General features: G+C 31.1%; 1 pseudogene; it reads right to left on the bottom strand.

Annotated features, from left to right (window-relative positions):
• Nucleotides 1–200: 200 nt before the first annotated feature.
• On the bottom strand, nt 201–3,202 carry LOC111203694 (annotated as a pseudogene).
• Nucleotides 3,203–16,033: the final 12,831 nt, after the last annotated feature.

Genomic DNA, 16,033 nt, shown 5'->3' with positions numbered 1-16,033 from the left:
AAAGTTGAATAACACTAGATTTTAAAAACTGGATTTAAATCATTCATTGAATAACACTAGATTTTAAAATAAAATTTAGAATCATCATTTGAATAACAATGGAGTTTTTTTTATAGATTTAAACTCTGTTAAAATACATAATTGAATAACACCACCTAAAGAAGTTTTATGAAATAGATCTTATCTCTTAAGACTTAAAAAGAGCTACTGATATAAGATCATAAATCAGTGTTTCAAAAAAAAAAAAAAAAAAAAAGATGTAAGATCATAAATCATATCTAATTGGTTATGTTTCAAAAAATCTACACCAGTAATATTAGCCAAAAAGTGAAAATAAAAGTAGTTGTAAACATGAATGTAGATATAAATAAGATCAAAGTTAAGACCCGAAGAGTTTCATTTTAGAATTCATACGCTCACTTGAAGGTGAGAACCAAATAATCTAATAAATTAGATTTTAAAATCACATATCTCAACTTTGGAGATGATCTACTTGTTTTAACTGATGGCAGCGCTTCCTCCCTCTGTGGTATTGCTATGGTTCTGAAGGAGTTTGAAATGGAATTTGGGTTAGAAATTAACATGAGAAAATCCTCAATATTTATAGCAGGGCCAACTCTTGATCTCCATAAGACAGTGACTGAACTTGGTAGCCCAGTTCCCTATCAGATATTTTGGCCTCCCACTAACCAATAAAAGTCTGACAAGAGCACACTCTGAGTCTGATAGGATTCACACTCGGTTCCTCTAGTGGACATGTAAACCTCTCTCTTATGAGGGCAGATTGAAACTCATTCAATCAGTGATAGACAGTATCAAAGTTTTCTGGTGTTCGGCATTCAGTCTTCTAAAACGTTGCTTTGACGTCATTGAGTCTATGTGTTCTTCATTTCTCTGGTATGGTTGTCCTAACACTCCATCAAAAGCTAAGTCGGCATCGAAGGATATCTTGCACCCTAAGCGAGAAGGTGGTTAAGGAAACTAGAGGATTCGTCAAAGATCTTTACCCTCAAACTGATTTGGAGGCTCTTCAGTAATGCTTTGTCTCGTTGGGTTGCTTGGACAAAGCATTATTTTGTTAGACATTCCACTTTTTGGGACATATCGAAAGTATTTTTGTTAGACAAATAAGTTAGATTTTCTTGCGAACAGTATTTTTGCATGTGAATTCATGAATGATCAAACATGATTTGCTCACTAACTAATTACACAATGTTTTCTTCTTAGAACTACGTGAAATAATTGGAAAAGATGGAAGGTCCACGACATGCTTGTCTTTTTAGTGTTCCTGAAAAGTCACAACTCTTTAGATTCAGAGTTAGGGAGTTGAAGGTTCGAGCAACAGGAGTGCACTTAAGAGGATGAGCCATAGTCAAGCTCAGTCCTACAACAGTCTCTTCCATGTTAACCTTATCTTCTTTGAATCTCCATTCAAATCCCTGCACCATCACTCCTATTGCAGTTCCTATAAAGATAAAAGCTAGATTTTCTCCAGGACAGCTTCTTCTTCCACTTCCGAAAGGAATGTACTTAAGTGCTTGCTCTTTTCTCTCCTCCTCTTGCCATGTATCTAGAAACCTCTCTGGCTTAAACTCATCAGGATCTACCCAGTAATCTGGATCTCTCATCACAGCATAATCATTAATCATTGGAGATGTTTTCTCCGGTACATAGAACCCTCCTATCCTACACCCTTCCTTGACCACTGCTTGTAAATAAGGGAGGCTTGGTAAATCTGTTTCTTGGATCAACCTTACCGTCCCTACCACGGAATCGAGTTCCCCTCTCATTCTCTTAAGAGTATTGGGACTGTTGATGATCTCTGCCAATGTCCACTGTATTGTTTGCACTGAGGGGGTAATGCCTGCAAATAAAAGATCCTGCATGCAGTTGCAAAAACATTTTCTTAAACATAGCAGTTTTGATTCTCAATGAAACCATTTCTTGGAAGGAATATTTATTTACCGCATAAAACGACTTGATATGGTTCCTAGTGATCTTATACTCTGCCTTTTCGTCTCTATAAGCTGCTAACAAAACGTCCATCAAGTCCATACCTTGAAGATGATGCTCTCCCTGCTTCTCTTCATATTCTACAAGAACCTTTTCGAGCAGTTCATTGAGCCTGTTGGAAACAACCATCACTTCCTTTTTAAACAGTGAGGGAACAAGCTTCTTTAACCATGGGGGCAACATGTTTGCCAACAAAATCTAACTCATTAGCTAATCCCTTGACTCTCTCCACCACACCTCCCTCCTCCAGACAACACCTCCCCATGATCAACTTGCAGATGCTGTTGATAGTAAGCTTCAACGCTTCCTCACAGATCTCCACGGTCTCTTTCTTCACTGCCTTATCGAACAAGTTGTTGTAAAACCTATCTAGCTCATCCCCACGGACTCTTCGTGACCGCTCCAGATCGCCTGAGGTCCTAGCAGGTTTGTGACAAGAACCTTCTTCATGAACTTCCAGTAATCTCCATAGGGAGCAGAGATGATGCTGAAAGATCCAGCGAAAAGAGAATCATCTGTAGGAGGGAAACCACGAGAGGAGATGTTAACGTCGTGTGCCCTGAATATCTCATAAGCAACTGAGGCTGAGGAGACGAGGACAATAGGGAAACCGAAGATGCGGAGATAGAGATTAGATCCGTACTTGGAGGAGAGTTTCTGTAAAGATCTGTGGATTAGAACAGAGAGAAGAAGGTGAAGTTGACCGATGATGGGTAGAGAAGGAGGACTCGGAGGCAAAGGAAAGTCAACACATGAGTCCTTTGGTTTCCTGAAGAAGAGAGTGTAACAGAGTAGTGAGGAGAAGCAGATAAGTATAAAGGTGAAGCAGTACTGAAAGTCAACGATGATTGTTGCCACCATTGTTCAAGTCGATAGAAGAAAGATGATGCAGAGATTTTCAAGATCAAGAAGAATCGGTCATGCTCTCTAGGATGTCTATGTTACGTTAAAAAAAAAACATGCACCTGGTTGCAAATACGAAGATAAATATTTCAAAAATGTATTATAATAATTAATAATAAAACACAAAATGGATATTATTATTTATATTATTAAAACATAAACATCATATATATATATATAACATTATTCACGTGTGTTTTACGATTTATACCATTCAAATTTTAACTTAAACAAAATAAATATTTTATCACCAAAAAGAAAAATCAAATCGATTTACAAAATAAACAAAAACTGAAATTAAATATTTTGATTTAAATTAAATTATGTAGAAAATTTAATTTCACCGATAAAAATCTAGCTATCAAACATATGGTTAATTATGTCAACAACTTTACCATCTTATGCGACTACACGTATGCTGACAATTATACCACCCTATGAGATTACACGTCTTACTGCATTACTCCGAATTATCCTATGAAATTCATGTTTACTGATACGTCATGCACCATGCAAGTTTTCATTTTCTATGGTTTGAACCTCAAAACTTTGTGGTATGGAAATATTAATGAACTTTAATTAAACCACTAGAATAAAATGGCTTCCACAAATCTGATATCTGTGCTACATAAAAGTTTTAAGGTAACTACTTTTATTTTTGCAATAAGTGTGAAATTATGATAGTACACTCTAAGAAAAAAATAAGATATTACACTCTTTAATCAATGGACATGATCGGATTTTAAGCCCATTAACATGCTATGTCATTCTTTATTTTCAGCTTTTTTAAATCTGTTGTTTATGTGCCCTACTCTTGAAGGATCCAGTTAAACCCATCTGTTAACTTGCATACTTTGGGCCTTTGCCAGCGATCTGATCCTTATATAGTCCAAACCAGTATCTGCAATTGCCTCGCCAATGGACTTGTCTTTTTCACTAAACACTGTGAGGCTAGAACTTAGACAAGCTCCATCGCTAGGTTTAGGGAGAGGCTCTTAAGGAAAAAAACCAAAAAATTAAATCAAAGATGCTTTAATAATAGAGAACCGGTGCTTAATTTAGAGGGTTTAGAGTTAACAGAAACCCCATACGTGGCGGCTGCTTATTGCCTCGTTGCTTTCACACGAAGGGAAAACAATTGTCTCTTCTTTCTCGGTCTCTCTCTCTCTCTTCTTCTACATTCTCGAAGTTCCTTCGTCGGCGAATCGATTTTGATTCTTTCGAAATCTCCAAAGGAGATGAAGTTTGATCCGTTGCTTCGTCGGTTGGTCTCTCTCGTCGTCGTCGATTGGTCTCTCTCGTCATCGTAGATTCTGTTTAAATCTCCAACGGAGATGATGTTTGGTGCTTCTCTTTACTCGTCGATGTTCTCCTCCAGTTCCGTCCATTCCATCACCGTGAAGGTTCAGATTATTTTATTTTGTTGTTCCCGTGAATTCAATTCCTTCGATTAGAATCGAAAATTTTGTTTCGATGATGAGATGTGACGCTGTTATTAATCTCCTCTCTTTGTCTCTCTTATTACATCGGTTGGTTTGATCTTAATATTTGTATGTTGTTGTCCAGATTCCAAACCTCTTCGTTATTGAAAGAGCCGCGAGAGAAAGAGAGGTATGTATCTTTCTGTGTCTCTGATTCAGTATATCCTTGATCCAATAAGTTTATTGAGCTTATCGGTTTTGTAGGAACTCCATGGAGAGAGGAATAACATAGTAGCTACATTGGTTAGTCTTTATACCTTTTTCCCTTACTCTGATTTTGTTTCAGGTTAAATAAGTCATAGTTAGTTTGGTTTCTATTTCATGATTAATTTCGAGTCTAGATCAAGTTAGTTTGGTTTCTCTATATGCTTTAATGTCGGGTCTGTAGTATGGTTTCTCGAGTCTGGATCAAGTTAGTTTGTTGTTGTATTGGTTTGTATAATATATCTCTTAATGCTTATTGCTTAATGTTGCATTTGCTTTTGCTTTGTCTCGTGTTGTTGTATTGTGTATCTCGGGTTGTATTCGTCTTTATAATATATTACATAGTTGCTTCCTTATGTATCTATCTTTGCTTTGATCAGTTGTTGTTTGTTGTTGTATTGGTCTGTATAATATATCTCTTACATTGTTGTATTGTGTATCTCGGGTTGCTTTGATCAGTTGTTGATGTATTGTGTATCTCGTGAGTCATGTGACATAAGAAGCCAAGAGATGACATTGGTATGTTTCACTCACTCATAAAGCTTGTCATTGATGCTTACGATTGTAACTCATAAAGCTCTTGCTTTTGCAGGTGGAGCCAACAAACGACTGTAGCAACATGTGACACCAACAAACGACAGTAGCAACATGTGACGACAAAAGCAAGTTGTGACTCCTTTTTATTTCTTTAGAGCATGAGTATTAGGGGTTATTAGGGTGGGGTTCTTAGCGGAATATAAGAATCCGTCTCTTAACTTTTAACTAAAAAAACTAAGAACCGGTTCTTAAATAAGAGTTTTAAGAGCCGGTTCTTAACTTTTTTAGTTAAAAGTTAAGAGACGGGTTCTTATATTCCGCTAAGAACCCCACTCTAAGAACCCCCCCCCCCCCCAATAATCATGCTCTTATAAGCTTAGCCATTTCTCTTAAAGAGTGCATAAGTTGTATTTCTCTTCCGAGTGTAAGCAAGTTGTATTCCTCTTCCGAGTGTAAAAAAACAAGTACGTGTGTGTTCTTTTTGTTTCTCTTACCATTTGCAAGTTGTGTGATATAGAACAAGCTTTGCAAGTTGTGTGTTATAGAACAAGCTTTGCAAGTTGTGTGTTCTTTTTGTTTCTCTTTCCATTTCACTTCTCATTTCTCACCATTTCAATTCTCATTTCTTTTCTAAATGGTTTCTTCTTCTAATAATATCGAAGACATGATGTATGAAAAATTCGACCAAGTTTTCGATCAACAATTCGAAAATCTTTTCATTCATCATGATGATCATCAAAATGCAGGCAAATCCAAAACAATACATCAACAATTGAAATCCAAAATAATACATCAACAGGATTTCAACTAATCGGCTTTTTCTCGTTTCCGATTTGTATTTGTATTTTTAATATGTTATTATGTAATTTTTATTAAAAATTTTATGTAAGCTTTTATTTTAAATCATTCAACTTAAAAAAAAATTTTAAGAACCCCTATGAGGTTCTCCCATTGGAGGAGGAAAAAATTAATTATCCTAACATAGGTTCTTAACTTCTCAAATCACCTAATTAACTATTAATTTATTCATAAGAGTCCATTAGAGGTTCCTACCAATGGACTTGCTCTTATTATACTGGATCTGATCCCAAATTCGTTCTGAAAATATGATATTTAGTCCATCTCCAATGGAAAAATATTTTTTCCTCTATGTGTTACACTAAAATAGAGTAACTCTATTATAGAGTTGGATTTGCTCCAATGGTTTACTCTATAATAGAGCTATACAATAATAGAGTGAAATATAGATGAATGTTGTTTTTTATTCTATATTTGGACTACAAAAATAATATTTCTCTATATTTCACTCTATTTAGAGTAACTCTATTATGGAAGAGTAATTGGTAAGAATGCACCCAAAAGCCCATATAATTTGCCATATATCCTTGTTTCTTTTTAATATTTTTTACGACTATAATACACTTATCTCTATCTCTCTCACTTTTCCCTTTTATGTGTTCTAATCTCTTTATCTCTCGTATAGATTCTTCAAATCATCTTCTAATTCAACACAAATCTTTATTTTTTTATTCTGATTCTTTTGACATCCATAATGCTAATCTTATTATCTCACCACAATTCCAATGTTTCTAATTTCGACTCATAATCAACTTTTAGATAATATATACGTTAGTAGGTATTTTATTACTTACCTGCTATTATTTAGATTTTAATTGATTCTTAATCGATACATGAAGTGTTAGCTGTTACAAATAGTTTTGGGGCTATTTGATAGATAACTAATTAATTGTTAATAGTTTCATTAACTGATATATGATTTGTTAGTCGATACATTTGTTTGATACATAGATTGTTAGATGATACTGAAATTATTAGCTGATATGTTAGTTGATATGTAGATTGTTATCTGCTATGTAAATATTTAGCTGATAAATCTAGAGTTACTTGTTTTCGATAAAGCATGAGGGTATTTTCGTCCGCACAGTATCAAAAAGTTACTCCTTTTTGGGTTATCCAAAATTATGGGCATTCAGCTAATTTGAACCTTAATTGGGTATATTCCACACATTCACTCATTATGGAAAATTACCACAAATACCACATTCATAGTACCACTTTTTATGTTTACACTAATCACTTTTATCTTCACTTTAAATGAAAGGTAAAAGACACTTATACCGCTAGGGTTAACTAATCTAGATTTAGGGTTTAGAATTGAGGGGTGGGGTACGGTTTTTAGAAATGAAATTTAGGATTCTAATAAATATATAAATAAATACTTAAAAAATATAAAAAAAATTTAAAAATAGTTTCAAACATAATTTTCGATTTTCAAAAAGAAATTTCGAAAAAAAATTTAAAAAAAATCAAAAAAAAATTTATAAAAAAGTTCGGATTTGAAAAAGTATAACTCGAAAATTTAAAAACTATTATTATTATTTTTATTTATTTATTTAAATAATGATTTATTCTATATATAAATAACAAGGGTGTAAGTGTCTTTTGTCACTTAATGAAGAACATATTTTTGAAAATGTTATTTTGGGTGGTAAAAATGAAAAGTTGTACCATGAAAATGGTAAACATAAAATTTTTCCCTCTATTATATGGTAAACCATTGGAGCAAATTCAACTCTATAATAGAGTTACTCTATTTTAGTGTAAAATATAAAGGAAAAAAATAGTGTTTCATTTAGATGCCCTTAGGATATCTGATCTAGATCCAGATAATAAAATGTTGGATCCGTCGAAACGGGAATTTAGGTCTGAATCAAGAATCAAGATAACAATGAAATTTGCGGATTCTGTCCGGCCAGTCTAACTGAAACCAAACAACACAATATACATTATCATATACAGATTTTCTTTCTTTCTTTTTTCGGGGCGTGGGCTTAGCATCTCAAACAAGTAACTGAAATCTAGTCGTACCTTTCATTCATATACTGTTTTTTTTTTTTGAAACACACATTCATATATTGGTTAGAAGGTGAAATTTTAGTTATCCAACTGGGCGACAGCTTGTACCAACTCATATCATATGAAAATATCAATCAGGGCCGGCTGAGGAGGTGGGACAAGCTGTGCGACCGTTCCGGGCTCAAGCCCGTGTCATCCCGTATATTAATAGTTAAAGGGTCTAATTTTTTTTATAAATCTATATTTTTATATAAAAAATTTATAAATATAATAAATAAAATTGAACCTGACCCAAAAATATTTGATATGTATATAGTTTTATTTTCATCACAAAATATATAACATATTACTGATTAAATTATAAAAATATTTTAAACGTTATCTGAATAAAAAATTTAGAGGGTAAAAAAAAAAAATTCCGTAGGATCCATAACAATGTTAAGCCGGCGCTGATATCAATATGATTTCAAACATAATTAAGTCATATGGACATGGTATGGCTCTGAACTCTGTAGGGGTTGCATGAATATACGGTACACGTTAAAGGTTAAAAGTTGTGAGTGTACATCTGCTCAATTCGGAAAACAACGTTTCATATTTTCATCTATCATCTATACAGAAAAATGAACATATCAATAATTGTTATCAACAATCAGTGCAAAATGTCTTCTTCTTTCGGTGGATATATCTCAAGTCACTGACTCACTGTTGCCGCATTATATCTCAATTTGAAAGTTGCAATATAATGATATTTTCAAGGGATTATGGAACATTCAACATTTAGTCAAAAATTAGCTTTTTTTTTTACCATAAAACTAGCTTTCGCTTCTAGTTATCCACAAGCCGAATATCACAATTGTTCCAACACAATAAGAATTCTTTTGCAGAAAATATTTTACAAAAATTTTCTGTCGAAATAAACTTATTCCAGAAATTTTTTTTTTTTCAGTTTAAATTGGATAGAAGAATCTATACGACCCATGAAAAGGCTTCTGGTCGGAGAAGGAAAAGGTATAAATAAAATTTGTTATTGAGTAAATTGTTCCATAAAAAAATCTCATATTAAATGGGGCTTATTTAATCAGAGATTTGGTAAATTTTTGAGGATTTCATATTTGCTGGAATTTAGCTGAAATATTTGGATTTGAAAGACTTTGATGGAGATTTTGAGTAGCAATTTGGTAGAATTTTAAAATACAAAAAAATTAGATTGGTAATATATTTTTTTTAAAATACTCCAAAACAATATAATCTCTTTCAAACTTCTCTCGTTGTCTTATCATCTTTCTCTCTCTTAATAATAAAATGATGATAGAAAAAACATTTCCTTTTCAAGAAGTTGTAAAAAATTGAACAATAAAAGATGGTAAATACGAGTATGAATGAAATGACAGATAAAAAATAGGCCTGCTGCAACAGTTGACCATCTGCAATGCATTTACCAATCACATTTTTTTAAATTTAAAACAAAAGGCCGGACAACTATATACAAATAATTTTATTTCTTTTTATCTCGGAAAAGCAGTTTCACCGTATGTACTATTGTTGTCCTCACTCTTTTTGTAGTTGTTCGGTGATTCTTCTTTTTCTATCTTTTTTTTTCTCAACTCCCTTTTTTCTATCTAGTGATTTTATAAATTAAATTAATTAAAAATTCTTTATTTATTTTCTATAAATAACAACAACTATTTCTTTCATTGTCACAACTATAATATATATATATATGAGCAAATTTATTTTAGAAAAATAATATACTATAAGTATTAGAAAAATAATAATGGAACTATATAACTTTATTAGAATTACAAATTATTTTGATGAAAATTTTGTTGAAATAATAAGACACACAAATATTAGCAACGAAGATTTTGAAAGGGATCTAAGTAACATAGAGACAACAAACACGGCTAATGGAGATCATACATCATACGACGAACTACATTCACTTATTTTACTTTTGTTATGCATTGTTTATATATTATATGTTTTGATATTTTGGTGTGATTTTTATTATTTAAATATGTGATTTGCATTTTTAACTCTTTTTATCATTCATAATTAAAATAAATTATTTTATATGTTTGATATGCATCTCTCTTGCATGATCCGTCTGCTTTTGTTCCAATTTACCTGTATGATCTGCACCGTTTGAACTGCTTTTACCATTCGGAACCTAAGAGCATCTTTATCGGGGTTAACTAGAGGGTTTCTAAACTTGTAGGCCCCACAAAAACCCTAAAATTCGGTTCCCAAAAGCGTGAGTTGAGGACCGCTTGCGATGGGTTTTTACACTGTTTGCGGGTCCTACCAACACGTGGCAGCCTGCGATTGGTGCGCTTTTAAATTTTTTTTTTTTAATTAAAAAAAAATAAAAATAAGAAAATAAGAAACCCTTAACGGGGTTTAGAGATAAAGATGAGCTAAGATACACGAGCTCAATACATCCGCAATACCCTGATAAAAAGACTGATCTGATCACATGTTTAACAGATTAACCATTCGCACATCAACATCAAGCTGATCCATCAAATTGAAATTGACTGTTAAGGAGGTGTTACCAAAGCAAAACGAAGAGACATGCCACATGAAAGCTGGGTTTCGAAATCCATTTCTCTCATTTTAAAAACTGATCACTTTTTGGCGTGAAGACGAAACTACTTGTTTTTTGAAATACCATCTCATTATGTGGTATTTGTTTCTATTGAATTTTGACTATAAATCAAATTTTTATTCCAAATAATTCTTGATATATCTTGTTAATGAAATCTTTTTTTTTCCAATAAAGGGCGATTTTATAATTTTTTTATTTATGACTAATCCAATAACACTAGATTTGTAAGAACTTTTATAAATACTAAATTCAATAAGAGGAGAGTTGGACAAAAAACTGAAATTGTACCAAATCCCTAATTCAATAAGACCCAAATTGAACTATTTATATCAGAATTTTTTTTATCTAATACCAAATGTGGAATTTAAATTGTTTATTTAAACATAGACCAGCATCATTTTCCACATAATTTTTCAAAAGCACAATCAATATCTTCATTTTCCCCTAAATTTAGTTATTAATATCAGTCACATACAAATAAATATACGAAAACTGGACTTAATATCTAAAAAAGTACAATTAAAAATCTAACTAAAATTAAAAAAAAAACCCCTCCATTTTTGTTACAATCTATATTATGTAACCTTTGTTTTATCTGCTAATGACAAAAATCTAACACTTTATTTTTCTTTTTTTACCAACCACCTTTGTTTCCTGCTTAGCCACTATCACTCTCACATAACTATTTACATCATCTCTCCTCTCATCACCGTAGCCACCTTCACTACGACCACTGCCAGATCTGTAATATTTTTTACATCTTTCATATTTATCGTTGTTTCCTTCCTATCAACCACCGCATCTTCGATCACTATCTCTTCCTCCATAATCATCACTATCTCATTTATAATCACTATCAACTCTTCCATAACCACATACATCAGTCAGCCACCATCACCGTAGCCACCACCACCATGAGAGCCACCAAATATGTAACCTCAACTTTTCATTACTGTTTCCTTCTCAACCACCTTCACATTGTGACTGTAAAATTTATGTTTATACTATTTTCTAAACTTAGACATACATAGTATAACATTATTAAATCATTTTATAATTTTATTAATATGTATTATATATTATACCATTTAATATATTCTATTCTATTTATATTTTCATTTGTAATATTTCACAAATCGAAGTTATTTTCACATGAGTGCTTATAATTTTGTTTTCATGTTATTTAATTATTCAGTAAGATACATAAGATCATTGAAATCAGTCATAGAAGATAGTGAACACAATTCATTTTCAAGTATACCTTTATGTTTAACCAATTGTACTAATATGTGCTACCATCTAGTTTGTTCCATACTATTTCTAATCTTTGTTACAAAAGACAATTGTTTCTTCTATAGGCCCATCACTTTCTTTGTACCCACCACGAGCACCACCATCTCCGTAGCTTTTTTACAGATTTTTAATCCATCGTCACTTTAGCAACACCACCATACTCACCTTCACTGCCTTTATGATAACCATCACCACCGCAATCTTTTTCACCACTTCTTTAGACTGAGTTCTATGATTTTTATCTTACAGACCCACCATTTTCATGTTTTAGTTTTCACTATCAAGCAGCTGAAAGAACAGAAAACCGAAAAGTAAAAAATGCTATAAAACTAATTTTACCACTAGAACTACTATATTCATACCACATTTTTCAAATTTGGCTATTTCATAAATTAACCGATAAATTTGGTTATTTAATAGATTTCAAGTTTAGCACATTGTTGATACCATTATTCATGTTTATTTTCATTAAATATACATTTTCACAAATACCTTCTTCATTAAAAAGACAAAAGAATTGTATACCCTTGCTTTATAAATATACAAATATAAATAATTCTTTAAATAAATAATAAAAAATAAAATAAATAAAATAAGTAATTTTAAATAGTTTTTGAATTATATAATTTCAAATTCAAACTAAAAAAAAAAAAGAATTTCCAATTTTTTTTTTCAATTTTCTCTTTGAAATTTGAAAAAATGAAACTATTTTTTTAAAATTTCTAAATTTTTTTAAAGTATTTATTTATATTTTTATTAAAATCTTAACTCTAAACCCTAAGTGTAGATTAGTTAACCGTATGGTTATAAATGTATATTTACCTCTTTAAAAATGATGGTAAATGTGGTTAAGGTAAACATGAATAGTGGTATTAGAAATGTGATAGTTTAAGCAATTTTTCTTTAATTAACTAATTAACTTTTTAGCTAAAAATCAAGGAAAATTGCCTAAAATACCAAATTCATAATAACTTTTTTTATGTTTATCTTAACCACTTTTACTCTCAATTTTAAAGAGAAAATATACTTATAACTCTATGATTAACTAATCTAGAAAGAGAGTTTAATGTTAAAGGGTGGAGTATGATTTTGGAATGTGAAGTTTATGATTCTAATAAATATATAAACAAATACTTTTAGAAAATTAAAATTTTTTAAAAATAGTTTCAAAATAATTTTTTAATTGTAAAAAGAAAATTTGAAAAAAGGATAATTTTTTTTAAAAAAAATTGAATTTGAAATCGTATAACTATAACTTTTTTAAATAACTATTTATTATATATATATATATAACAACAGTATAAAAATCATTTGTTTTTTAATAAAAAATATTTATGAAAATGTCTCTTTACTGAAAGTAACTATAAATAATGATACCAATAACGTGGTAAACATAAAAATTTCTCAAAAAAATCAGACCATAAACGTGTTATAATTTGTTTATTCGATTCGTAAAAGCAAAAGACAAAGTAAGACATATTTCATTTGGAGACAAACAAAAGAGGACAAAAAAATATCTACCATCTTTTTCATTGTCCATTTCCGAGACATACTAACTGGTCCTGCAAAATTTTTGTTCATTATCAAGAAATACAAATTGGTAAATAAAATAGCTGAGGTTACAAAATTGCAAATAAGATAAAAAAGATTGGGAGATCAACAATAGATTTTGTTAAATTTTTATTCATGTTTTTTTATGTATTATTTATGTTTCATCAACGTTGGATCTGATGTAAAAAAACTGTATTTTCCATATTTGATGTTGTCGTGTTTAGCCTCTCTCCCAACACGTTTCTCTCATCCTTTTCACTATTGCCGTTCCTAGCGTTGGGCACTCGATATTCGGTTCGGTTCTGGGTAGAAATTATTCGATTCCGGATATATCGAATAAATCATTTTATATCCAATAGATACTTATGAGATTTCGGTTCGGTTTTAACTCAGTTTCAGTTCGGTTTCGAGTATCCGTTTAATATATAAATCAAAACAAAATATATTAGTTAACATGTTAATCTAAATGGCATGTTGGTTACATTGTTGCATATTCGTCAATCCAACCAGAGTTTGAGTTACTAAAGTGGTAGTTTTGTAAGTATTTACTATATTTTAATGTAGAAATACCAAATATATATATATATATATGTATATTATAAGAGAGTACTAGATAATGAAGTTTGGTGGTAACAATGTTCTCAATCTTCCTATCCAGTCCGGGTTTGAGTGGAGTTGATGACAATTTACTTTATATCAGAAAGTTGAAACTTGCTTTTTTTGGATATTCGGATACCCGTTCGGTTCTCGGTTCGGCTCCGATTTTGGTTTGGTTATTCAGATATAGAATATAGGAATCATTCAGATATTTAAGAGTTGGTTTCGGGTAATTCGGTTCGGTTCCGGTTCAATTTTTCGGTTCTGGTTTTTAGGGCTAGCCGTCCCCATAGCTGCTAAAGTGTTGAACAAGCACCACCCAAACAACTCCGATCACACGAAGAACTCTCAAGAAGTTATTTATATTTAATTTTATTAATTAAAATCAATAAAATTAAAAATTATCAAAAATTAGACATGTTATTGCTTTTTACCATCTTTATAGGTTTAAATTTTGTTTGGCTGTGAAAATTCACAAAATAAATTAAAACATTACGTGTAAATATAGTTTGTTTAAAATTTTACAAGGTAGATAAATTTAAATTATTAAATACGTTAAAATTTATCATTTAAAAATCTACATGATATTTTTAAATGACCGGAAATTTAGTAATATTTCCCATCTAAAATATTTTAATAAAATAATATAAATCTTTGATTAAGAGCACTAAATTACTTTAAACCCTAATCCATCTTTTGAATATTCAACCCTAAACTCTAATCATTAAACACTAAATCTAAATATAAAGTTTATATTTACTATATAATTTTTTTTATTATTTATAAAATTAATTTATAATAAATCTTATTAATCAATTAATTATAGATGAAAACATATTAGTCTTTTTATTTTTTTAGGGAATGCTATTTCAGAAATTGTGCTACTTTGTCACACATTTATTTTAGTAGTCCTTTTGTTTCATAAAATGTGTTATCTTGACTTTTTTTGGTTACATAAATAGTACTATTTTATAATTTCAAGGTAATTTATATTTATTTTAAATTAATATTAATTGCAAAATATATTAATCTAAAATAGTTTTATAAACAATATTGGTTAAATATATGTAATTATTAAAACATAAGTATATTTTGATATTTTTAATTAGTGTAAAATATCAAAATGACATTTGTAACTCAACTCAAATTTTATTAAATGCAGCTTTAAATCATTAAAGACAAAAATATCTCAACTTCAATGAAACAAACACAAGAATTGTATTATTAAGAAAATACAAGAATTGATGAGTTTTTGTTATGAATCAGATTGTGGATGGCTCATAACCAAGAGATTATGATTTGTAATCTTTTCATTTATCTATGACGGTGTAATCTCCTATATAAGGAACCTCTATGTTATGAATAAAGATAAGACTTTTCCATTACTTTTATAACACGTTATCAGCACGAAACTCTAAATCCCTAAGTTAATACCCAAATCGAAAAAACTCTAAAACCCTAACCCTAGCCGGCGATCCGACGAACCCTAAACCCCGATCGCGTCTCTTGTTCCTGCATCTGTTCCAGCTCGCGTCCCTGATCAGCTTCAGCCCAATGCGTTCATGATTCTAGCTTAGACATTTGCGGCCCGAGAGCAGCTCCAGCATGCGACCTCTTCCTCGTTCGCGACAACATCAGACATATCGCGTCCCATTCGTGTCCAGCTCGCGGCTCAACTCCTTTGGTGGTCCTATTCAACAATCATCTAGGGTTAAAAGGTAATTCAAAACCTAAGAACCCATAATCAAACATGGATTGATTGATAAAGAATGAAACCCTAAAACCCTAACCTTTATGAATCAAAATCATAGGGTAATAGATCAAAAATCCTAATTGAGTAAATCGAAGCTCTAAAAGTTCGATACCCCAAACCCTAAATCATGCTCCTACATTATTAAAACCAGAAATCGGTTTTTACAAGTTAAAATCCGATAAACCCTAACCCTATATCTGTAAACCCTAAATA

This window comes from Brassica napus, chromosome C3, assembly GCF_020379485.1.
Source record: "Brassica napus cultivar Da-Ae chromosome C3, Da-Ae, whole genome shotgun sequence".
Classification (NCBI taxonomy): Eukaryota; Viridiplantae; Streptophyta; class Magnoliopsida; order Brassicales; family Brassicaceae; genus Brassica; species Brassica napus.
Note: the sequence above shows the minus strand (reverse complement) of the source record. Positions and strands in the feature narration are given on the sequence as shown.